This window comes from Eulemur rufifrons, chromosome 6 (assembly GCF_041146395.1).
Source record: "Eulemur rufifrons isolate Redbay chromosome 6, OSU_ERuf_1, whole genome shotgun sequence".
In the NCBI taxonomy this organism is placed as follows: Eukaryota; Metazoa; Chordata; class Mammalia; order Primates; family Lemuridae; genus Eulemur; species Eulemur rufifrons.
In genome coordinates, this window is record NC_090988.1 from 3404356 (window position 1) to 3429417 (window position 25062).

The following is a 25062-nucleotide window of genomic DNA, read 5'->3' on the forward strand; positions in this document are numbered from 1 at the left end:
ACCAGGTCTACACTGGACCTCCCAGGCGTCAGTGGTCCCACACGGCCTGTCACATACACACAAGCACCGCGCTGGTACGTGCACTTTTGCGTAACAGAAATACGACGACAGAGGCTTCACTGTTCCCGCGTGACAAGCAGTTAGGAGGCGCATGTTGAGACAGATGTTGTTCCAGGAAGTCATCGTGAACCAGGGTCTGTCTCATTCCTTTCCTGCCCTTCTAAGCACAGGCCTTTGCTTCAAGTCCACGGGATGCCTGCTGCACCTCCAGGCCTCGATCTGCATTCAGACAGGAAGATGGAAAGAGCAGCAAAGGGCGGAGGTCATGGGCCAGCTGAGTCCCTTTCGTTGGTCACACAGCAGCCTTCCCAGAAAGCTTACCTGGCAGATCACAGAGTGTAGGTAGGAGCTAGATCACACCGGGGCCCCCTGCCTGCAAGGGTAGCTGAGGCAGTTCACAGCTTTAAATGAAGACGCACCGGGGGTCCTGGTAGTAAGGCAAGGAGGAGAGTCTCGGCCCCAGACACCTTAGTGCCGACGTTCGGGACTCGGTGTACCTCTGTGCGCATCTCCTCTTATTGGTCCCCTCAGCCCTGCCCACACCTCTATAAAGAGTCACTTGGTGACACTGTGTTCCAAATCCCATCTGAGAGCGCCTGATTTGATGCCGGGTTCAGACTGATGCGACCCCTGAGGCTTTGGCTCTGCGTCTGCAGGAAGCTTCTCCAGCACGATAGGGCTGTTCAGAATCTCCTGACTGGACCCACGGGCATCCCCCGTGACAGTTCCAGAGGGGCCCCCAGCAGGGTCGTTCTTGTGTTCTCCAGGGACTGAGTGAACCGTCACCAAAGACTCAGATGTTCTGTTTCTACAACCGCACTAAAACATCTTGCACATTCAAGAATTAATCTTCTCTGCTCATACAAAAATAACACTTCTGTACCATTTGATTGCCTAGTTTTGAGAGATAGAGGGAGATAAGAGATGGGCTCCATGGATATCAAGGTCTCTGGCTAATTGGGTCCAAAACCAATAAATTAAAGAATGCTTCCCCAAAGACTACCCCACTCCAGAGTGGAAAGGGTTGAGTATGGAGGTGGATCCAATAGTTACCAGATGATCATTCTGGGAACTCAGCACAAGCCGTTTTCTGCTTCGTGTGTGTGCTCCTGGACCCTCCAAACTTTCCACAAGAGGGGCACCCTAAACCTGCACAACAAGCCTGTGGAGGGCAGAGGCCAGATCTGACTTTTTCTCTTTCCTTCCTTCCCTCCTTCCTCCCTGCTTTTCTTCTTTCCCTCCTTCCCTGTCTCCTTCCCTCCCTTCCTTCCTTTCTTTTGTAAAAAGGCAGTCCTGGAAAATACACCACTAAAATACTTGTAGATTCTGCATATAGAAAGCGACCAAGGAATGTGGGCTAGGTGGTGTTTAGTTCCAGGTCAGGACTGCCTTAGTCCCCAAGGCAGCTGATCATTTGCCTAAGAGTTTCAAGAATTAATTTTTGGTCTTGTTTCCTTCCCCTCTCTTGGGGCCAGATTTAAAAACCTGGAGACTCATGGCGGCTCGTATTATTTCCCGCGCACTCACCTTTTCCCTTCCCTCTTTTCCTGACTCGGACAGCGACACTGCTTCACAAGCCGAGGAGGACAGAAGAGCCTTCCCTTGGAAAGCGGAGCGCCAGGAAGTGAGGGCTTCACTTTGTGTTTCCTTCAGGCATGTTCAGCAGACTAGCATTAGCAAAACCTGTGAGATATGTTAAATTCAAAGCAGAGGTAATTGCAGAATAATACATATTCTGTGTGGTTCCATTTATGCCTGTGGATATAGGCACTTACTCTTCTACGTGTATATAAAAAGCACAAAAAACGACTAGAGAGATATACATCCAACTGCTAGGAGTGGTGACTCCAGGAGTGGATTTGGGGTGAGGGTGAGTAAAAGAAGAGTAAAATACTTTTATAACATGTGATTTTTTCAAAATAAGATTGTCTTTTTTATTTTTTGCTTACATAAGTAATATACAAATTCCATCAGCAGTAGTGAATTCTGTAACAATTTTTTTTTTTAGGTCTTTTCTTTTCCTTATGTTCTACAAGGAAGAACCAAATTATTCAAAAAGAAAGTTTAAAAAATTAAGATTTTTTCACTTGAAATACATTCTCTGTCATTTTGGGGTGTCATTGTGCTTCCTGATCGTGATTTAAAATAGATAGTAATGAATCATCTTCCACAGCAAGTTTGACTCAGTCAAGTAAAAATGGTTCAAAGGAAATCAAAATTAGGAATTAATCTCCTCCTCTGTTCCCACGATGTTGCTTCTCCTACTGGGTTTTCTTCGTCCCTGTGTTTTGGGAGATGGAGCACGGAGTGGAGAGCGGGGGCAGTGGGTGTCGGGGCTCTTGTTTAACTAGGACAAAGGGGACATGGCATCTGAACCCTGTCTCTGAGGACCTTTGCGGAAGGCTGTCTGCCCAGCCCACAGCAAACGGTCCCTTTGCAGAATGTCTGTATTACTGGGTCGCTTTCGGTTCCTCTCCACAGCTTATGCTTCAAGTCCCGCTAGACCATAACATATCCTTTGAGGACAGAATGTCTATCTTTTTCATCTCTGTGTTACCAGGGCCTGCATACAGTGCCCGACACAAAGCAGGTGCTCAATAAATATTTGTAGCATGAACATTTGAATGAGTAAATAAACAGCTACCTGAATTAAACAGTCAATGCCTCTGTTGTGTGTCCAGCTGAACCGAAAGGCACTCCAGGGCGGGGCCTATGTCTTAAACCCTCTGCGTCCCCTGGTGCCTTGAGAAAGTCAGCATTCAACAAATGCTTATCAATTGATTCCCCTATTTTAACAGATGACAAAACATGTTCACAGAGATTTGTATTTTGATTTGCTTACCAGCTTCCTGACAAGCCAGGAGTAGAGACATGCATTCTTTCCCTCGTTTTGAAGATAATTCAAATGAGGCACAGGAAGGTGAGAAGTTTGACAAATGAGGACACTGGAAATTCACCTCCTGGCCCCTCAAGAGCCCATGCTGTCTCTGTGTGCCTTTCCCGGCCCTGCAGGGAGAAGGCCAAAGCTCAGTAGAAAGCCCATTGCTAGGTGATCTCTGAACTTCAGGTAGTTAAAGTAGAAAGTGGCACTTCTTAATTAGATAGTAACAGCGTAATTATTTGAAGGCACTTCATAATTACACCCCTCCTCCCCAAGCTCTTTCAGCTGCTTCAGCTGGGATCTCCTGTCCTGTCCTCTTCCCGGCCCATGTCAACGCGATGCCACTGGGCCAAGCACTCACCAGCAATGGTTCTATCTTAACAAGGAAGGATACAGCCTGATCCTCTCAAAGAGAGTTTTCTCTCTCAAAGACTCAGCACTCATGGGCTCTCCTTGCTAACACATGGCAAACTCCAGTTCAGATCACTTTGCACACGGTGCCAGGCGAATGAGAGGGAAGTTGAGAGATCACTGTGAAGCCACTTAAACCGATGGCTCTCAAATGTTTATCTCAAAGGGACCCTATGACCTTAGTAAACCATCCTGAGGATGCCCCTGGCTGTCATCTACAATTCTTCTGTATTTCTAACTTCTAGTTCCATGACAAAGAGGTTTTCTATTGGTTTAGCATTAAAAGGAAAGAGAAATCACCACCGCCCTCCGGCACAGAAAAACTTTCTGCACTTTTCCTTCTTCTCAAGGTAGAATGTAGCCTCTGAGCAAGCAGCACACGTAAATACGAGGGCAGGTCCCAAAGCCATCAGCCCAGGGGGATGGCAAGGGAGTCAGGAGTAGCCATCCCCCACCTTGAAAACTGGCTGATGGAATGAACACCCCGTCATTAGTGGGAGGGCCCAGGGCATCATTAATGAACATACGAAACTCAGTTTTACGTCTCATTCAAAAGATGGGTTCACCTTACTCCTCTGGGTCCAGGTGGGTGAGTTAGTTTAGTGTGGAATTTGTCTGCCCTCACTGAAAACTCCAGTTAGGCAATGAATTATTCCAAGTAAATTAAGTGTATCGATCCCCTCCCCTTTCTGACACTTTGCAGATATTGCTATCAAATCATGCTCCACGCAAGCGTCAGTTTTTACCACGGACATCTGAAGAGTGGAGCAAATAGTCTCCCGAGTTTCTTACAGTGTAACACGCACTTTGTGGGGACTTGAGAGGACCAGGCAATGACACAGCCCTGTGATGAGACTGACTGGCTGCCTTGGAGTCTGCACACACTCAGCTGACGAGAACAGGGCCATCGGTTCACTCCTGTATTTTTCAGGTAGTATCAGGTCAAGGTCATGGGTGGCAATCTTACCTCTAGCCCGCTAGCCAATTTTCATACAAATGTAAATGGGTCAGAAGCAAGACCAGGCAGAAGAATACAGATAGATACCATGAATCTGTCACAATTCTGGGGAAACAACAGGGTCACACACCATGTGAAGAGGAGGCAGCACAACACTTTTCTCCACCGCAGGGAGGCAGCCCCTAGCAAGGTGAAGGCACGCACCCTCTCCTCAGGGCTGCACTGGGACTTGCTTCTTTGATGCCTATTTTTCCTCCTCATTGTCATGGACTGAATGCTTCTGTGACCCCAGAATTCATGTGTTGAAATGCTGGCCCCCAGTGAGATGGTGCTGGGAGGCAGGGCCTTTGGGAGGTAATTAGCTGATGAGGGTGGAGCCTCGCGAATTGGATTAGTGCCCTTAGACAGAGAGCATTTTGTCGCTGCTCTCTGTTATGTGAGGATACAAATGGCCATTTGAATCCAGGAGGCACCGTCACCAGACACCGGATCTGCCAGCACATTGACCTGGGACTTCCCAGCCTCCAGAACTATGATAAATGTATTTCTATTGTTTAAGCCACCAAGTCCGTGGTATTCTGTGATAGCAGCCCAAACTGTCTCAGACTGTCAGATTCATCCTTTAATAATAATCAGATTCATCCGTTTTAATATAATAAATTCTTAATCTCCCAAAGAAGGATTTTTCTATTATCCAGTTGAGCTTTTTGACCAAAAACTACCATATCAAGGCTGTTGAGTATATTCTAAGGATGACTTGTCTAAGGATAAATCAGATATCTAACAAATGTCTATTATAAAAGTGTATTATTTTCATCCATATTAAAAGCCCTTATTGCCTATGGAAATGCTTATGGATACAAGTATATGATATCTAAATTTGCTTCAAAATAATCCCATGAGATGAGAGGAAGCAAGGAAGATAGATCGAACGGTATTAGACATAGCTTGATAATTGTTGGGTTGGATAATGGTACGTGGGTGTTCTAATAACAGTGGTTCTCAAATGTCAGCATGCATCAGAATTATCTGGAAGTCTTGATAAAATACAGGAATCTGGGCTCCACCTCAGAGATTCAGATTCAAGAGGTCTGCGATGTGCCTGAGAATCTGCATTGTCAACAGGTTCTCAGGGGATGCTGATGCTGCCGGCCCCGGGACCCCACACTGAGAACCACTGGATCATACTATATCCTCTATTTTTACGTGATCAAGGAAATTAAAATCAAGTGGGGCCATACTGGGCTGGCACAACACAACAAGATGGAGGAGAAGGAGGCTCTCCCTACGCCGCCTCACGATCGGCACAGACAGCAGCTGAGAAAGAGAGAAGAGACACAGACCTCAGAAACACACTGAACCATCAACTTAATTCAAATTGGACTGAGTCTGGAAAAGATTAATGTCGGTTTTCTTCACTTACTTTGTACCTATGTCCGCATAATTGATGTAGAGTGCGATAGCTTCTCAACTGATTTGGGATTGTGCAGTTAAGAAATATGAATAACCAAGACTGCTGGGTTTTGTTTTTAATGCAAGAGCTAGGGTTAGGCTCTTGTATAAATCTTGCAATTTATACGGACTGATGGCACCACTTCTCACATTTGCCTGAGCCTGGGTTGGGTTCAGAATGTACAGTCAGAAATCTTTCTCTCCAGCTCTTAAGATACATCTAGTTCCAGAAGATGGATATGGAATTTCCGGGATCTAGTTGGGTCTAAAGGTATCAGATGATGAAAGAAAATTTCAACCTTGAGATTGGATGGTTACAGAAAGGACACCAGGAATTTTAGCTGAATTTTATCTCATTTAAACACCATTTAGCAAGCAATTACTATATACCAGGCATTGAGCTATATAAACTCTGGGATATGTAAAAATAGATTTTAAAAAACGGTCCTTGGCCTTGAAGATCTCACATCTTGTTTGGAAGGCAGACATGTAAAAGTTATAATATTAGCAGCTATATAACAAGGGGTTATAGGAATGCTGTGGGAACCTAGAGGAATAACCTGTTAATTTTTGACTGAGAGGAGAAAGACATGAAGCAAACTTCTTGTGGATCAGATTCCAGCTGCATCCATTTATTAGGCAAAGGGATGAGTGAAGTGCGGAAGCCGGCTGGGATGAGGAAACAATTATAAGAAAGGTATGGAAAAATACAAGTGGCTGCTGTCTCCAATAGATAAAGAGGAATCTGGCAGGACTAAGGTATGGTCTGTGAAGGAAGGAACTGGCAAGGAGACAGGAAAGGAATGTCGATTTGACTTGCCCTATTTATTGTGAAAAAAAGTTTATGCTCTATCTTGGGGGACTACCATGGACCAAAATGTGTCCTAAAATTCACATGCTAAATTGCTAGCCCTCAATATGACTGTGTGTGGAGACAGGGCTTCAGAAGGTGATTAAGAGTAAACGAGGGCATAGGATGGGTTCCTAATCCGAAAGGATTCGCGGCCTTGTAAGGAGAGGGAATCTCACACTTGAGGAAAGGCCCTGTGAGTACACAGTGGGGAGGTGGCTGCCCACAGCCAGAAAGAGCCCTCACCAGAGCCCGATCATGCTGGTGCCCTGATCTTGCACTTCCAGCCTCCAGAATTGTGAGAAAATGATTTTCTGTTGTTTAAGCTATCAGTCTACGGTATTTTGTTATGACAGGCTGAGCAGACTAAGACGGCGACCGTCCACATTCTTAAGCATGGGGAAGGTATTACAGAACTGAATTCCAAAAGGACATGCGGTAGAATAGTTAGTTAAACAATGGCGGGGGGTTTGTTAGTCTGTAGACTAGGCAAAGAGTTGAGGATGCCATAAGTTCAAGCAGAAACGATGAAAATCTGGTCTAGGGCTGAGTACTTTGGAATATTTGGGTGGCAGCACATTGCTAGCACGGTAATAGAAAACTTTTACGTGTGTACATAAAGTTTTGTATATACTAACTTTTTATGTTATATGTATAACTTTTACATCTCTATATGCCTATTTTTATATAAAGATAGGAAGGAGGAAAGAAAATTGTATATAATAAAACAAAAAGAGAAAGTAAAGTTTGTCATCTAAGAAGAAGGCTTAAAGGGACTTTGCATGAGATCAGCTGCTGCCTTGGCTGCTATTAAAGTTCACTCATTTATAACTTAGACCCAGGGGGTGTGTGGGAGCTATGAGAAAAGGGGGAGGGGTATGAAGAAGAAGAATGGAGAAAAAGAATAAATGAAGTATAATTTCTAAGATTTTGAATACCACAAATGAGTCATATAACTGGAATTTCACTTTGTCTTCCAATATTTTCCACATAATTAGCCTGTTCGTATACACAAAAAGAGCACATGGCATATTCTGAAATGACACAGACCTGTTCTAAGCACTGAAGAGGGATGCTGAGTCTTGTCTTTGGTGCTGTCCCTGGAGCTTGGATGAAGGTCCCGGCCTGTGCACTCGGCCAGCAATGACACAAGGCCCAGGGGCACTGCTACCTCCTTTCAGAACCTTTCTTCTATCTTTTCTTCCTTGTAAATTACACACTCTTCAGGCCTTTGCTGAGACAGATAATGCAGCTCCCATGTGAACTGAATACCCAGCGCCCTGCATGCATGAGTGTGTCAGGGCTAACCAGGTCTATTGTTCTTAAATAGTACTGCTGGAGAATTGTATCCTTGTGCAGAATGATGCTGAAGAGATAAAAATATCTTTCATTTCTATAGTGCCATGAATCTTAAAGTGTGTGCCACATTTTGCAAACTATATATAGGCTCAATTCATTACCCATCCCCATAAAATACAGCCAGAGCAGTGGCAGGCACATGCCAGATGTTTGACAATGGTTTAATAACAGAATGAAGAATAAGTTAAATTGGATTCAGAAAACAGGAAATGGATGTGGGGCACTAGGTAAAACTTCGCCATTCGTTCAGCAGCATGTGCGGAGTGCCTGCTGCCTACCAGGGACACAGCTGCGAACCAGAGAGACACTGTTCCTATCCTCATGGAGCTGCCAGGGAATCACAGAAGATACATGATCAGACATGTTTTACAGGAAAGCGTGATTCAGGTTAAGACTGAGGAAGTATAAGGTGCCATGGCCCTCATTGCCCTTAAAGGACATATCCCAATTAGACATTCTGGCATCATTATTCCCTTACTTTAATAAAAAGTCTGGATACAACACAACTGCAGAACATTACATTGAAGAAAATCTGTTCTGGAACTCAGAACCCAGTCTGCATGTGGGACATGGTTCTAGGGAAAATAAGAAGAGAAAGGAAAGAGACAGTCGAGCAAGTTGGGGAAAGACTGAAGGCATCCCACGTAGAATGAACACAAAACAATTTGGGGGAGAGTCGGAACCAATTAGAGCAGAGAGACCCATGCAGATTTTAGGGCTGTCACTTGTTTTCTTGGAGGTGGGGATCCACCCTCAAAATAATCTGCCCTAACACTCATGGCATTGGAAAAGTGCTTCCAAATCTCTCCAGGCTAAAAGGCATGGCCTCTGCAAAACAAGACAATAAGATTTTAGGGTTGAGAGGAATCTCAGAGATGCACTGGTTCAAACCTGTCATTTTCTAGATGAAGAGAAATGCCCAGATTTGTTAAGGAGCTACAACACGTCACAGAGGCCAAGTAAGCACCCAGGTCAAAAGGCTCACCATGACCCTTTCGATTGGGCCTTGTCTTGGGTGAATCAGTGGGGCAGACACCTGCCCTTCAGGGGAGGCTTCCAAAAGCTGAATGCCTGGTTCTCCAGGACCTTCCCCACTACAATGGAGAGACAAACCACAGTGAACAGGGCTTAAGCATGAACGTGAGCATGAAGTGCGGCTCAGATAAATGAAAAGAAATACGCTAGAAGATTGTGACTGCCCAGGTCAGACAGGTTTGCCACCCCGAGGACCTCTGAAGACCACGTGGGCTCTGGAGTGTATGTAGCTTCTGGCCCTTATTAACTCACCCAAGACTGCAGTCAGGTTACCCTGAACTCCCAGTAGGAAGCTGTTCGAAATGTATTAAATCCCTGGACAGAGAGGTTTTAACCAGTACTGGCAGGATGTATGGAAAACAAAAAGGGAATGTGGTTTATAATGTATCTGGGCAACAAACATTGTAAAGAGGCATTAAACAGGAAATTCTCTGCTCACCATGACTGCCCATCTCATAAAAGAGCCACTCCCTCCCCTTCTTGGTGGTAATGGAAGACCGTGAGAGGGAGCCGGGCCCAGCACGAGCAGAGGCCAACAGGACAGAAGGGACACGGGGCTCGAGGTGGGGACCCTGAGCACACCTCAGCCAGCAGCTTCCTGCAGGGCCTCAGGGAGCCGGCCTAGCAGGATCCATCTGGAAAGGAAGGGCCCTGACAGATGAGTTCCAGGTCAACTTCTCTTACTAAACAGCCAGCGAGATGCTTTATAAATTGTTTTCCACATATGCACCCGTGTGTACCTCTCCCCAGCTAGAAGACAAACTTTCCAAGAACAGTAATTCGCCATTTCATTCTACCTGTCTTTAAATACCCCAAAGGGGCCATTGCACAAACCCAGGGAATAATAAATAGCTGTTTCAGACATCGGACTGAGAGTCACAAAGAAGGTCAGGAGAAAGCAGCGACGAGGGGAGGTCTGTTCTCAGGGCACCAACAGCAGGACCCCGCCCACACCGGACCCAGAACCTTGCACCTCACTCTGTCCCAGAGCTCAGAAAACGCTGGTGGCCGGCTGGTGCCATAGAGCAGGGCTCCGAAGCTGTCCAGGGGAGCCTGGCCCCCTGGAACTTCTTGGCCAGCCCTCCTCGTGCGCACGCTGCGGCTCGCCCCGGGTGGGGTCGGGGTCAAAGGACACAGCCCGCGGCTCTGAAGGCCGCAAGGGTCCCGGCGCAGGAGGCGCGCGGGCGGGGAAGCGCCGGGAGGATGCCACCTGCTGGCGAGGGACCCGGCTCGCGCGGCGGGCGCGGCAGACCTGGCGCCTGGCTGTGCAGAGAGTCGGGATTCGGGCGGTTGCCAGGTTCGGGCGGTTGCTGGCTTTCCGCTGTCTCTCTCGGGCGGCCACCCCACCGGCCGTGCCCGGTGCCCCGTGCCCCGCGCCACCCGAGACGCGGAGGCTTCCGCCCGGGCCGCGCGTCCGGCGCCCTCGCGGCGCTCGCAGGTGCGGGACCCGCCACGCTTCCGCGGCAGGTGGCGCCGCCCGCGCCGCACAGGGAGGGCCGCCAGCGCCGCAGGAGGTGAGCGGGCCGCCGTCGGGGCTGGCGCCGGAGCCGGCCGCCTTCGGCCCTGCAGGTACCGCTCGCGTTCTCCCCACGTGGTGGCTGCCGAGGTAGTGGTGGGTTTTCCGGCACTCGGGTTTAAATGCCTCCTGGTCCTTTTAGAGGCGGGCAGCTCACCACTTAATCCAAGCTTTCTTCCTTTCTGCCGAGACCCAGGCTGCGGGGAGGGGCGGCGGGAAGGGGTGGGGCGGAGAAGGGAACAGGCCCAGCTGGCGGGGCACGGAGCTGCAATGGCAGTCCTGAGACCAGTCTTGGGGACCAGCGGAGAGCCAAACAAGGTCCTTCCAACCTGAAACTCCCCCTCCCCTCTCTTCTTTCCGAGAGTGTGTGTACCCGTGCCAGATAACTGCACACTTCACTTGCCTCCTGACCCTGGTTTTGTAATACTTCCCTTGGGGGCTGAATTAAGCAAATCTGGGCCCCGCGCCATTTAGGAATTAGCAATCAAAATTAAACAACAGCTTAAAGGATAAATCTCTAGTTAAAACATTAAATGTTGCTACATTTGATAAAGGATCTACATTCTAATGTTAATCTTATTCACTGCAAGTCTTGGCCTTAGGAATGCCACCCAGACCATTTAAGATCTCCCCACCCCCTGTACATTTAATGGAAAGCTACTACTAGGGTTACAGCACTGTACATAACCATATTTTCAGTCTTAATATGCTATTTGGCATGTGCTATTTAAAATTATCGTTTACCTTATGCGTGTTTCTGATTTGTGCCTTCTGTTTCATTGCATTATCTGTTAGACCGAGCTAATGGACCAGGGCTGTGCTGACACTTTGCTTGTATACCTTTTTTGCTAATTTAGTTGATGGGTTGCCTCTTTTGTGTCCTGTAATTTCTGTAGCTCAGCATTTCTTTTTCTACATTTCTTTTTTCCCCCCATAAGGCTTGCTCACGAATGTCCCTTTGATATGTTTAACAGCCTCTAAGGGATACAGTTAAATAAACTATTAAGTTAAGAATAGGAAAGTTAACAAAGCAGATACTTACTAATTTGTAGATCTTTGATGTCAACTACCAAGTGTCAGCTCCTGCCAGCAAACACTTCTCCATGTGAGCCTACTTCTTTCTTTCTTCTTCATAAATACCACGGGGTAGTTTTTTGAAGTTAACATGAAGTTTGAGTGCGCCTTGTAGTCAGCAAAGTCCCCCAAATGTGTGATCCTGATGAAGGAAAGGCTGAGAGTTTCCCAAAGACCAAGAAATAATGATTGATTTTAGAATCCAATGTTGTCTTTCATTTTCCTCTCCTCACTCCTTACCTCCCCTTCCCACACTCCGTTGTAATGCTGCACATTTTTATATGTTGTTTTGTACTGTCCTTATAGTTTGTGTCTTGTGTGCACACTCTGCTTGCACTCTAGATTATGAGCTCCTGAAAGCATGGCCTGTGCCTATTATTTTATTTCCTGCCATGACCTGCTCATACCGAGCATGCCTAAATGTCTGTCAAGTAAATAGACCCAGATAAATTCATGGTGATATCGTGGAGGAAATAGAGTTTGATTTGAGTGTGGATTTCACGACAGGTAAAAGACCTGAAGGTTCTTAGGAGGCAGTTGCCTGTGACCTTGGCCTCTCCTTCGCAATCAGACTCCCAGCACCTCTTGGAGAAAAGACGCGCACAGAGTGATGGAGCGCTCATTAGAGGACAGGCTTCAAATGCAAAGACAGGCTGCTCTCCTGTCCTTGTTAGGAAAGGCACAAAGCAGCATAATAATAATAAATGGGTATGTGTCACAAACCTACTTGGTTTCCCTCTAGTTCCTGCATTTTGTTTTCTGGGAGCAGTGCACAGCAAACTCAGATGCAAACATTTAGGTTTTATTACCTGCCCCCCTAGGAAAGTCTCAAAAATGCAAAGCATGCTTATCTCTTCTCCAGCTCGGAGCCTCCTGCTGCACCCACTGGCCAGGTCCTCCTGGGGAGAGAACCACTGCCCTCCTGCCTCTGCCTGGTTCCGTTTCAGCCCGGTTTCCAGTCCCTCGTGCAAGGCGGCGCATGCATGTTTTCGTGCATATGCACGCATGTAGTCACCCTTAACTTCACTCCCGTTAACAACATCACATCGTGTGGACAAAAAGGAGCTCCGCTCTGTGCTCAAGACGCTTTTTGGTCAATAATGGTGACAAAAGCTGAATTTCCCCCCATTTAGGGAAAAGAAAGAACGCAGCCTTCCCCGTCTGTTTGCATGGATCTCCTTTTCCAAGTGTTTCCTCTTTAATTATGACCTGTTTCCCCTCCCTCTCCCCTCGCCCCAGCTTTAGTGAAAGGAGCTCTTCTGTCACTCGTCACTCGCTCGCTGGCTGGCTGTGGGAGGAGCCCGCCGGAGGAAGCCGTGTGCCTGGGATGCCAAGAGCCGGAGAATGGATCTGCTCCGAGTGGGAGTGGGGACGTTGCTGACGGTCCCGGCTTCCCGAGGCGGCTGAACAGGCAGGCGGTTTGTCTCCGCCGGCTGCAGACACCGGAGGCACAGGAGACCGCGGCCACCCGGAGGGACGGACGGGGACCTACGTAGGTTGGCGCGAACCTGAGGGGACCGGCGGCGGAGGCTGAGCTCCGCGAGCGCAGGGAGGAGAACTAACTGCACACCCAAGTTGCCGAGGCTTTCCCTCCTGCGCTGAGGAATGAGACCTTTCCAGCTCGATCTGCTCCTCGTCTGCTTCTTCCTCTTCAGCCAAGGTAGGACTGAGGCGCCGCTGGACTTGGAAGAGAGTGCTGGGCTGTCAGGGCGCGGAGGCTGTGGGCAGGAATGTGGCAGGCTTTGCAGGAACTCGGCTGGTCCAAGCGTCTCTGGGTGCCCGGCTGAGATGCCCTGGCATTGCCTCTTCGCCCTTGCAAATACAACAAAATGGTACTGTTTATCTGCCTTTGGAAGGAAGGGGTATGGGAGGGGAGGGGATGATTTTCTCCTCTCCCTTGTCAATATCCAGCTCGAACTCTCCAATGCAAATGAGTTCTTTATGCTCCCGGTATGATAATTAGGTAGTGTCTTTGTGCCCCTCTGAACTTCTGGGCACCTCTTTCCTTCAGACGGAGTGAGGAAGGAGAGGGCAGGGAAGGAGAGCTTTGTTTAGGTGGATATTTCAGCTTGAATAAGGTCTGACTTGCATGAGTGTATTCAGCAGCGAATGTGTGTGGTTTGCACGGCTGCCAAAGGGGCTGCAATTACAGAATGTACTGTGGGGGCAATTTGCAGTGGTTGGGAAAAGCTGGTAAAGAGTTGCATTGAACGCGTGGAGTTCCCCGAATGAGGCTGAATTCTGAATCCTACACAGCACTGGATTCAGTGTATATAAAATGAGATTTCGCCTCCGGTGCTGATTGTTTCCTTTCTGCAGCCTGGTAGGGCAGAGAAGCAAGCGGGTGGACTCTCCGGAAAGAACTTTCCCACCTCTGGGCTCCCTGCCACTGGGAGCTGTGGGGCTGGTGGTGGTGGAGGGAGGGGAGGGCTATTCGGCAGGATTGTGAGTACCTGTTTAGCCAGAGGCATCAAAAGTCACCTGTGGAATTGAGTTTGAAGGGGACAAGTATATCTCGGTGCCTTCCCACTCTTTTGGAATGCCAATGCCACCTCTGCCATCTGAGGCAGCATTTGTGCCAGCCAGCACAGCTCTCAGAGGGACAGGACTCTCTCAGAAAAATCCACAACAGAGCACATCCATCTGTTGATTAATGAAGGGTAAAAGTTTTCAAGGAAGCAGAGCCTTGCCGTGGGTGGCCGGCGTTGCAGGAGAACAGCAGGCCCCCAGTCCTTCCCCTGGCAGGGAGAGGCGGAGTGTGAGCAACACCTGGCCTCCTTCCTCGGCTCCTCCGCGGCTGCTGTGGTCGCTGCTGATTTGCTCCTCCTCTATGCCGTTCAAACTTCGCTTTTGACCCCCCTGATTAAACCTGAGGGGCCCCTCCTCCCTACGCGTGTGTGTACCCATGTCTGTGTGCAATGATAATGTGTTCACACACGCACACACACACGCACGCTCATGTATTCATATGGTTGTGCGCTTCTCACCAGGGCTCCCTACAGCAGCAGGAAGACAAATTGCCTTCCCCAGAGTTTTCAGGCTGAATGAATAAGAACTATCTCTGAACACTGGTGTGGAGACAGGTTCAGCTTTATTACCATTTCGTGGGATCACCCTCTTTCTTGGATGTGTGCGTGCTTGCTTATGGGCACACACACACACACACACACACACTCACACCCATTCTCCTTTGCTTCTCACCAATTCGTTCAGGAAGTTGTATGTAAAATCCCTGAGAGAAGGAGGGAATCTTCCAATCCTCCCCAACACATTTGCCCGGGACCAGCGCGCATTGTAATCGGTCTTGTGTTTTAGAAGCTTGATGGGTGATTCTTATCCAGATTGGCATAAGAAGCCTATCGGTGTCTCAGGGCCTCCCTGGCTGTCTGAATCATTACAGTGTGTATCTTCTACTTTGCTTATTCCTTTCTCAGTGCAGAAATGTTTCTTGACTGCCTCATATGAATCTTTAAATATTTACCTATGGAGGTTAAATGCTGTGTTTCATCTGCCCTTAGCCCTGAGGGCATTAGGAAGAAAGCACGGCATCCTGCAACTCATAGTGCCATGTTTTTCCAGAGTACTCTGAGCTTGGCCGGTACTGCCCACCCTACCAAATGGTAGATGCCTAGTCCACGGGACTCCAAAGCAGGTCTAAAGAAAGACTATGAGACCACAGTGGACGTAGTCAGTCGGAACACCTGCACCACCGCACATCCTAGGTCTCTTGGAGAGACAGCATCTGACTACAGGAATTAAGGGTCAGGCGGTCAAGAGGGAAGATGCTTGGAGGACTTTGTTGAGGTATAATACTGGTATCTTTTGACTTGGTCCATGGACTTTTTTTTTAACGTAGAGGTTGTTTTGAGCACTGTGAATTCCCCGAGGATTCTGTCTGACCGTCTTCGCATACATGCTTAGCTCACGTACTGTGCCTCACCCCCACCTCGTGCCACACATTCCAGTTGTTGGATAGAGCATATCCATTTCTAGCAGGTCACAAGAGCTCTAGCCCACATGGCTCTAGATGGCACCTGTGTGATGCCCCTGACGCCAGACAGAGGTTGCTCCCCACCTGGCCTCCGCCACGGAGCCGCCGCCCCGCCCCTGCCTCTGGCATGCTGTTGCCCTTGGGAGGCCGTCCGGGCCGTGCACAGAGACCTGGGGATGGCCTTTCACTCAGAGGAAACAAATGTCCAGGGTTCTTTCTAGGGCTTTATCTGGCACTCTGGTGACATGGCCATCTGCTGCCCAATACCCCTCACAGCGGGAATCTGCATGTCATTTTGGAGTTTCTGGGAGTGTCTTAGTCCCCATGCAGAGGGAGTACTCCAAACAGTGCTCTGGAGACCTAACAGCAAAAAACACAGGTAAACTCTTAAAGTTCATTTCCACCATCCTTTCGCTCCTACTTTGTCAAATATTTATTCATCTTTACTTTTTTTTTTGTAGAGATGGGGGTCTCACCATGATGCTCAGGCTGGTGTCAAACCCCTGTGCTCAAGCAATCCTCTCTCCTCGGCCTCCCTAAGTGCCAGGATTATAGGCGTGAGCCACCGTGCCCGGCCTAGTCACCTTTACTTTTTTTTTTTTCCACAACCCTTTAGAGAAAGCAGAAATTAATGTATAATTAATGTCAGTAATACGCTGTGTTCCTATTCTTTTAAAGTTTGGGCTTTTCATGTAGATTGAGATCAAATATTTCTTTATCTTTTGTAAGGCTGCAGTAGAAAGGCTAAATGACATTCCTCCATTTCTGCCCCGCCAGTGTCCCTGGGCTGGCTCCCAACAAGGGGATGGAGAGCTGCCATGTGTGCTGTTTGTGGGTCTCTCTTGCTGGGGATGCCTCTTCCCCCAGCTGTCAGCATGGTCGTGCTTTGTACAGAGAGGGATAATGTCACAGCACAATTTGCCTCCTGCAGAGAAAAGGCATGTTCTGCCCCTGGGTGAAAAAGAATCGATTCTCTTGTCATCCATAAACTTAGAACTTGCTATATTTTTTTTCTCTCTATCATTTCAGTTCACCCACAACTATTTCCTCCCATACCCTTCTTATTCTTCATGTCCCATCTCATCCAGCCTGCACATGCCCGTCTTAGGTAGCTTTGGGAGGATGATGTCTGGGCAGGACTGATGACTCCTGCTTTCCATCAGATCTCTCGTTCTGAGACAGTTGGGAAAGGTGCAGAGGTGCAAACTTGGTGTCTTCTACTTCAGATGCTCTTAAAAAAGGTGTTCTCTTCCCCACTCCCTGACACATTGCTCTGGCATTCCCAGAGCATCCTGTCCTGCCTAGTGACTTTGTGGCTCAGGAGTACGAACTCTGCTGAACCCAGATCTCTGTTGGCTTTGCACGTGTGCCATGCTGCTCTGAAGGTGTTGGGTGAAAGTGAAAAAGTGCATTTGCCTGTTAATGACATCCCTGAGCAAAGGATTAATTCAAGGTGCCATCTCCCTGTTGGGAAGCATCTAAGCGGCTCACTTGCTCTCCTGACGGGTAGGAAACACCAAAAGGGGCTCTCAGGTGGCTGTCAGAGGGCAGGGGGTCATGGTGACCTGAATCTGCCAGGGAATGGAAGAGTATCTAGCAGACAGGAGGGTAAACAGTGAGTGGAGAGAGCTGGCCAGGGTGAAGGGCCCTGGGGACAACAAGGGCGTGGAAAGGAAGGAGCCACTGCAAAGGCTTCATTTGCAAGGAGCTCCCTTGGGGTGGGGAGAGGAGGAGTCAGAAGAGAAGAGGAGCACAGCAGAGAAGGCGTAAACAATGAGGGATCACAGGGGGTCCAGGAAGAGGAGGCGCTGGAAAGGAAATGGAGAGTGAACGGCAACTTTGGAAACATTGACCCTTGCCCAGAAATGTCACATAACAAAAGACAAGATAAGTAATAAGTGTGATTCTCCCTCCTACCAGCACGCTAAGTGGTATGACGTCTTGTCTAGGGGAAGAAGAATCAGTTCTTTTGTCCCGGAAGGCCAGTGCACAGCTGCCAAGGGTGTGGGACCACTTCTTTAACAGATCTTCCCGTGGGGGGGACTGGGACATGCCTGTTGGCTGTGGGGGTGGTTGTAGTGTCTGCTGCCCCGGCGGGAGTCCTCACTTGCCAGCCAGACCTACTGAGGATGGAAAAGAAACTCCCCGGGGGGTGGAGGGATGTGGGGTGGGGTCAAGACCTTCACACTGCTCTGAGAGGGTACGATGGGCTCCCCCCTTGGGAGTACAGAGGCGCATCCGGCTTGGAACATGCAGCAGTGAGCTAGGCATGGTACCAAGGAGCGGCCCTGCCTGGCGTGGGCCTGTGTTGGTGGAAGCCAGGGCCAGCAGGAGATGGGGTGGAGCAGGAGATTGGGCCCCGAAGATGCAATTTTCCTTTTTTGTTCAGCCCAGTGGGGGTGACTTAGGCAGCATTATATTGCAGACCCAAAAAAGCATATGAAATAATCCAAAGTGAATTCAAGAGATTTCAATAGCAAAATAATAACAATACTAATGATACCTCTGATTTGCAGAACACTTTTCTTCTGAGGAGATAAAAAGATAAACTGTTTTGGAAACATGAATGAGGAAAAGAAAATTGCTGGTAATGGAGGAGTGGGGAGGAGGTCTCTAGTGCTGGTTGTAGGGTCTTGGTATGGATGGGGGGTGGGGTGAGGTGGGCGTAGGCATACTTTTCAGCTACAGTCCTTATCTTTGTAAGATGTCAAGTTGACTTTTAGGTGACAAACCAGTACAGGAATTTTTTATCAGGGTCAGTCAAGACATGGAAACTCATCCTGTGCCTGGGAAGAGGGATATTCTAACTCCCCGTAGAGAAGGCAGTGAGCTGGTGAAGGTGCTGGAAGGCACACTTGAACCCTCACCACCGCAGCGACCTGACTTTCATGGTGGTTCTTGCAGCAGAGTGATGGGAGCCTCAGTCTTCACAGGCTGGTGGACACCCCAGCATTCATGGGGTGGGGCTCGGCTGGAGCTGCTGCCCCCGGGGCTGTCTGTTCCCCTGGGGTTCACGTCCATCGCAGCCGTCCAGAGGCAGTGAGGAGCAGAGCAGCCTGTGCCCTGCATTCCAAATAGAGTGGGATTGTATTTACACTTAGGAGAATGGTGGGAGAATCAACTGCATCAAGACTCAGTACTGTTCCATATGTCATTGCATATCATTGTCCTCTCCTAAGGGGAAAGACAGAATTTACCCAGTTAGGTGTGCACATCAAGTAAGAATATGGATACCTCGCTGGGCACAGTGGCTTGCACCTGTAATCTTGGCACTTTGGGAGGCCAAGGCAGGAGGATTGCTTGAGGCCAGGAGTTCGAGACTCTGTCTCTCTAAAAAATAGAAAAATTAGCTGGGCATGATGGTCATGTGCACCTGTAGTTCCAGCTACTCAGGAGGCTGAGGCAGGAGGATGGCTTGAGCCCAGGAGTTTGAGGATGCAGTGGTCTGTGATGATGCCGCTGCACTCTAGCCTGGGTGACAGAGTGAAACCCTGTCTCAAAAAAAAAAAAAAAAAAAAAAAAAAAAAAGAATGTAGATCCTTATACATCATTGGAATACTTTTCTCACAGTCAGGCAAGGAACGCTGCATCCCTCCATCTGCCAAGTCTTTATCATAGGCATGGAAGAGCTGCAGCCTTTCACCCTCTCTCAGAAGCCACCCTGTGCCACACAACTAAGGGTCAGAAGAGGGCTGAGGGCCTTGCCTTGACCCTCTCCTTATTTAACATTAACTTTCACTCACTTTCAACTCCTAATCCACTGAAGGAGCTAGGGATTCACCATTAGGCTTTTATTTCCTCCTTTCTCAATGGTAAAAATGAGTCTTCTGGCTGTATACTTCTAGAAGTCAGTAAATGTCAATATTGGATAAGTGTTTCCTTTATATCGCTGCAATTTAGCATAAGCTGCTTGGAAACAAATGTCTTCCGTAAGCATACAATGTTTTAGTGAGTACACAGTCAACACCACCATGTGCATTAAATAAATGTCAGCTTTCCCTGGGTACACTTGGTAACAAGTTAAAGTCATGGAAATAGTGGCCGGCCTGGGTTAACCCTGCTCCATGCAGTTATCTTGGGGAGGGAAGAGCCATCTGTCTCCTCCCTGGAAACCACAGCAAAGGCGTGCCCAGACATAGACGCCTCCTGCATGCCTTCCCTGCGGAGGTTTTTCCTGACATCTAGAAACCTCACCATGCCCTTCTTACCACCTTACTCTACACACACATAAACACACACACACACATCCCACTTACTGCTAGAGCACAGTGATGTCTCTAGAACTTAGAGCAAACCAGCCACTTTCCCAAAATGAGAGGTACATTTTCACCCTAATCTCTGGCTAGTGCTTGTATCCTCATAGGCAAAGCAAAATAGATTTACCTGAGGCCATTTTTCAGATAATTGAGACAAAAATTGCAATGGCCTACACGTGTCAGTAATAGAAAGGATGTGGCACATCAGGCTGAGTTATCTAGACGGTCTGCTCACTTGGCCTGTGTTCACGTGGCGGTTGTCATAAGTTCAGATTCTTTCTGACCTGTACCTAGAAGACTTGAATTTGATATCTGATGCCAAGAGTTTCAGCAATGACAAACAAACATCACTGTCAGTATTCCACACTTTTTTTCCCCAGGGGCTGTAGTCTGGTGTCTCAGTGGGCCAGTTACTGCTCCTCTTTTGTGATCAAATAGCATTTTATGACACCAAAGCTCAGCCCTTGGCCAAACAGCCAGCACTCACTGTGAGCCTCCCCCGTGGTAGGCACTGTGCAGGGGCTTTTGATGCAAAGATGATGAAGCCCATGTTTCTGCCACAGAGCTCTCAGTCTGCTTGGGGACACTTCAACTAAGGTTACAATATGATGGGTTCAGAGAACAGCTTTATTAGCCAGGGGCATCAGAAAAGGCTGCATGGGGGAGGTGACATTTGTGCTTGATTTTTAAGGCTGCCTAAGTGTTTTCCAGATGAAGCATGTAGAGAGTGCTCCAGGTTGTACCTTACAGTGTGCAGAAGCAGGAAGGCAGAACAGAATACGACATGCTCGAAAGCAACAGGTAGTGTAGGTGGCTGGAAAGTGTCAGGAAGAGGGAGAATCAGCTTGGGAAGGGGAGGGTGAGCTTGCAGGCAGTCTTGAATACCATAATAAATCTTTTGAGGATGGATTGACAGAATTAACTCAACACTTTAAAAACATTATTAGCAGCCTGTAGGTCCGTAATCCTCTCTGTATCATGGGTTCAGGGATCAACATGTTGTTTTTACCTCTTGGTAATGCTTGTGTTTCACATGGGGCTAAACATATACAGAACGGAATGGGAATAGACTCACTCTTTCCAGCTCATCTTCCCTTATAGCTGTTGTATAAAGGGATGGGAAAGTGAGCAAGAGAATAAGTTGTGGGGCAACTGACCTAAATGGTTGGTTTACATTCCAGAGGGGAGGCAGAGAAGGATGGAAGTTAGGTGAATGCTAAAGAGCGATGTGTTGGCTAAAGAGTGTGGAAGAGAACACAGTGGGCAGAAGCAGGCTTGCTGACCACACGCTGGGCTGCAGGCAGGTGAAATACATGGAGGAATGGGATTTGCCAGTTTCTGGGGCCCCTTGAAGGCAGCCAGAGATGGAGGCTGCCTGACATTGAGGATGAGTGGTAAGTCGGAAGGGGAGATGGGGACAGGGACATTTTGCTGATGACATCTCTCTTGTTCTCAAGAGTTACTGGCTTTGGGGAAACCAGGGTTACAAGTTAAATGATTCTACTCAGAAGATGTTAGAAATGTTGTTAGAAGTCTCCGGCACTGAGTAACCTTTCAGTGAAGAGTAGAGAATGTCATCAGATCTACTGTGTGTTCCACACTGTGGCCTGTTCTCCTCAGGAATTGGGGCGGGGAGGCTGGCAGGACAAGCTTGGTGGTGAAGCAAAAACCTCAATTGTTCTGCAGAATAACAATGTCATTTCCGAGACTGTGGATACGTAAGTCTCATTTGGACCATCAGGAACATAAGAGTCAATTCCTAAGGAATGGGTTTGAGAGTATACTAGATGATGTCTAAAATCCCTCCAACTTTAAGATCTCCTAAATATTATCTCTTAGCAACAATCTATTTATTTTGGATTATGCATTTCTAGAGGGTAGATGATATGTTATAGATCTCTTTGCCACACATTTTCTTGCACACATTTTCTTGTAGGTGCCTGGCAAATTCTTTTCATTGTTGGTGTTAATGGTAATCATGACAATAATTGTGTTCTTATCATGATGGTTGTGGTGATAATTAGCATTTGCATAAAGCTTCACAGGTTGCAGAGTGGCTTTCACAAGCACTATCTCATTTCATCACCCATGGCAATGAGAGCCAGTATAATTGCTGTCACACCCCCAGAGAGGTTGCCAAATGTGAATGACCAAAGTCGTTCTCAGTAGGGCTTACTTTTCCATGTGTCTTGATGCTCCCCAAGGTGCTGGTAGATCCAGCTGCTCCAGATCAACACCAAAAAATGCATGAGGGAATCCCAAACTGTGGCATAAGACAAATCCTATTACAATTTGTGGGAATCCTCAGTGTCTAGACAAGAGAAAGACTTTAGGGGTTTCCCGTGAAAATCAGGGAGCTGAGTCCCTATGACATTTGAACAGCAACCCAGCATTGTACCTCTATGTCTTTTGCTTCTAGACTCTTTCTGAGTTGGTTCCTTCATCTTTCTGGCGTTCAGCTTTATCTAGAGGGTATAACGTTTGCAGGCCATGCTGGCAGGGGAAATAGCAGGCCAGGCTTTGGGGTTGAAGAGTGATGTAGGAGATGCTACCTAAGTAGCTCCTTTTGTGGCTGTTCTGACAAAAAATAAGAAAACAAGGAAGCAAGGGGGAGGAACTTTTCTTCTCTTAATTGGTGGATTAAAATAGCCACATCTTTTATCACCCCTGGCCCAGCGCTGTCGGGCACATGGACGGCTGTAAATAAATGTTGCAATGCTGGAATGAAACACGGGGAACAGTGAAAGGAGGAGAAAGCAGTGCTTGTGCAGCACGTGCAGAGAGGCTGGCGGGGCCCTCGCAGGAGGCAGAGGAAGAACCGGACTGTGTGAAGTGTGCTCCCGCCTGGTGGGAAGCTGTTCCTCTCCGGAAGGCCTCAAATGCCCGTTGGGTCACCAGGGACACTGCCAAGAGAAACGTCCTCTGGCAAGCCACCCACTGCTCAGCTTCACCAGAAACCATCATGCCCTTCTGTTCCTTAATGCACGTCAGTGCCCATTTCTGTCAGTCACCTGCAAATGTCACAGGTGACTCTGCTGTGGTGCAGTGTGACAGGCCACCTGTCACCCTTGGCGATGCTGGGAGCGATGACAGCTTCAGAGTAACAGTGGAGCCGGGCTCGTTCTTAGTGCCAGCGTTCTGGTGACGGAAGCTCAGAGTGTCCTTCCAGGTGCCACACAGAGATCACCTGCCATCCTTCCCTGCCTCCCAGTCCTTGTGGCAAGGAAAGAAAAACCCCAGTTAATCCCGCAGTGGCTCTGTTCCCTCTATCCTAGGGCCCTGCACTTTCCTGCGTCTTGTGGAGGACGTCGGGGTCCACCCCACGCTCACAGGAGGTTCCACGTCTTCAGGGAGCTGGCCGCGCTGCACCTGAGCGAGGGCACCTGCGGAGGCCGGGAGGAGCTGACCCTTCCCCGCGCGGCTCGGGAGCCTGCAGTTCCCAGGCCGGCCTGGCGGTGGCAGCAGCGGCGCTCGCAAAGCCCGGAGCGCGCCGCGGCGGCTCCCCTCGCCTGGGGTCATGGCCGCGTTGGGGCAGCCGCCCCGAGGCAGGTTCCGCCGGCTGGGAGGCGGAGGGCGGCGGAGGGCGGCGGCGGGCGGCGGAGGGACCTCGCGCTGCGTCCGCGTTTAGGGGCTGCCCCAGGGAGGCAGCCGCCCCGCCCCCCCAGGCCCGTGCCGCGACCCTCATCGTCCCCCTCGCCTACCGCCTACCGGAAGAGCAAAACAGTTGCTAAAATAAGACTTCGTGATTCCTGATCCCTGGGCAGGCCGTCCTGTATCATTCATCCCCTCCCGGGGACAGAATCACTGATGTCCAGTGCCGGCGTGACGTGGCCTCGGAAAGCGCATCCTTCTCCCCAGGCGAATTCCTGCCTCTCCAGGGCGGGCCTTCTTACCTCCTGAGAATCAGCAGGGAGAAGTATCTGAGACCCCAGAGTTGATCCAGGGGCAGCGTAAACTAATAGAGTGGAAGGAGGGGGAGGAAGAGCGAGGCCACCATTGGCGCCATCAGCCCCCGGGGCCTTGTCTGTGTGGCCTGAGTGGCTGGCAGAACTGGCCGTTGCTGTGACCTGAAGTCCTCACACATTGACCTCTCTCATCAGATTTTGGTTGCCAATGGGATATTCCATAAGGTTCGCTCAAACCCGAGCAGCTTCCCTCACCCCACTCGCCATGGGAGTCCCTTGCTGCTTTCTCTGGAGCAAGGTGCCACCTGCCCAGCGTGTCTGCACACTGTCCCTGCCCCTGGGGGCTGTGGAGTTGGGGAGAAGGCAGGATTACCGGTAGTTCTGGAAAATGGCAGCTGACTTTTCCAGCATCTCGAGTTAGAGGAGAAAACTTTTCCCTTAAGTTTTACAAAACCTATTTCAGCCTGCAGATTAAATGCTATAGGGGTCAAAGAGGAAAAGTGGAGCTGCATAGTTTGAGAATTTGCTAAAAATGATAGGGCCTGAGCTCCTCCCCAAATTAAAAGATGTTATACCAGCAAGATATGTGGCCTCAGCCCTGCTGCACTCCTGGCCCCCTGATTTGTCCCCCTCTCTCCTTGCTCCCAGACCTTCATTAGTGTTTTGGCCTCCCTTCACAGAAAGCTGAACTAGAGAGGGAAGGGAGTGGTGAGAAAAAAATCAAAACCTGCGATGCTCTCAGCACTCTGGCCTCATCACGTTTCTCTCTCTGCCCCGGCAGCCTTGTGATCGCTGCGTGGGGACCAGCCGTGGGGAGACATTACTGAGACCCGTGCGCCTTTTGCTGAGCTTTGCGCGCTCTCCCTTATTCAACCCCAGAGCAACCTACCCAAGCAGGGATTGCTATACCCATTTGCTGATGCAAACTACTGAGGCTCAGGCAGATTCTGTAACTTGCCCGAAGGTCGTAGGACCAGTAAGGGACAGAACCGCCAGTCAGGCACCCGTGTACAGATGCCAAAGCCCCTGCTGCCAGTGCCTTCAGGAAGAATTCTGGTCCTACTGGTGCCTTGACAGCTGTGTGACTATCAGGAAGCCACAGGAACCCCTGCCTTGGTCTGTGGTTCTCCTCCTTGACAGCTTGTAGGGTTTGGGAAGAAGAGCTGATAAAAATGGAAGAAAATCTCTCCCCCAATACGAAAGTGGTGTAAGAATTTGAGAAGCTTTCCTATATGGCCAGCGGCTGCTCTTTCCCTCCACGACCCAATTCCAGTTTAGCGTAACATTTTGAAAGCCAAATGCTGATTTACTGAT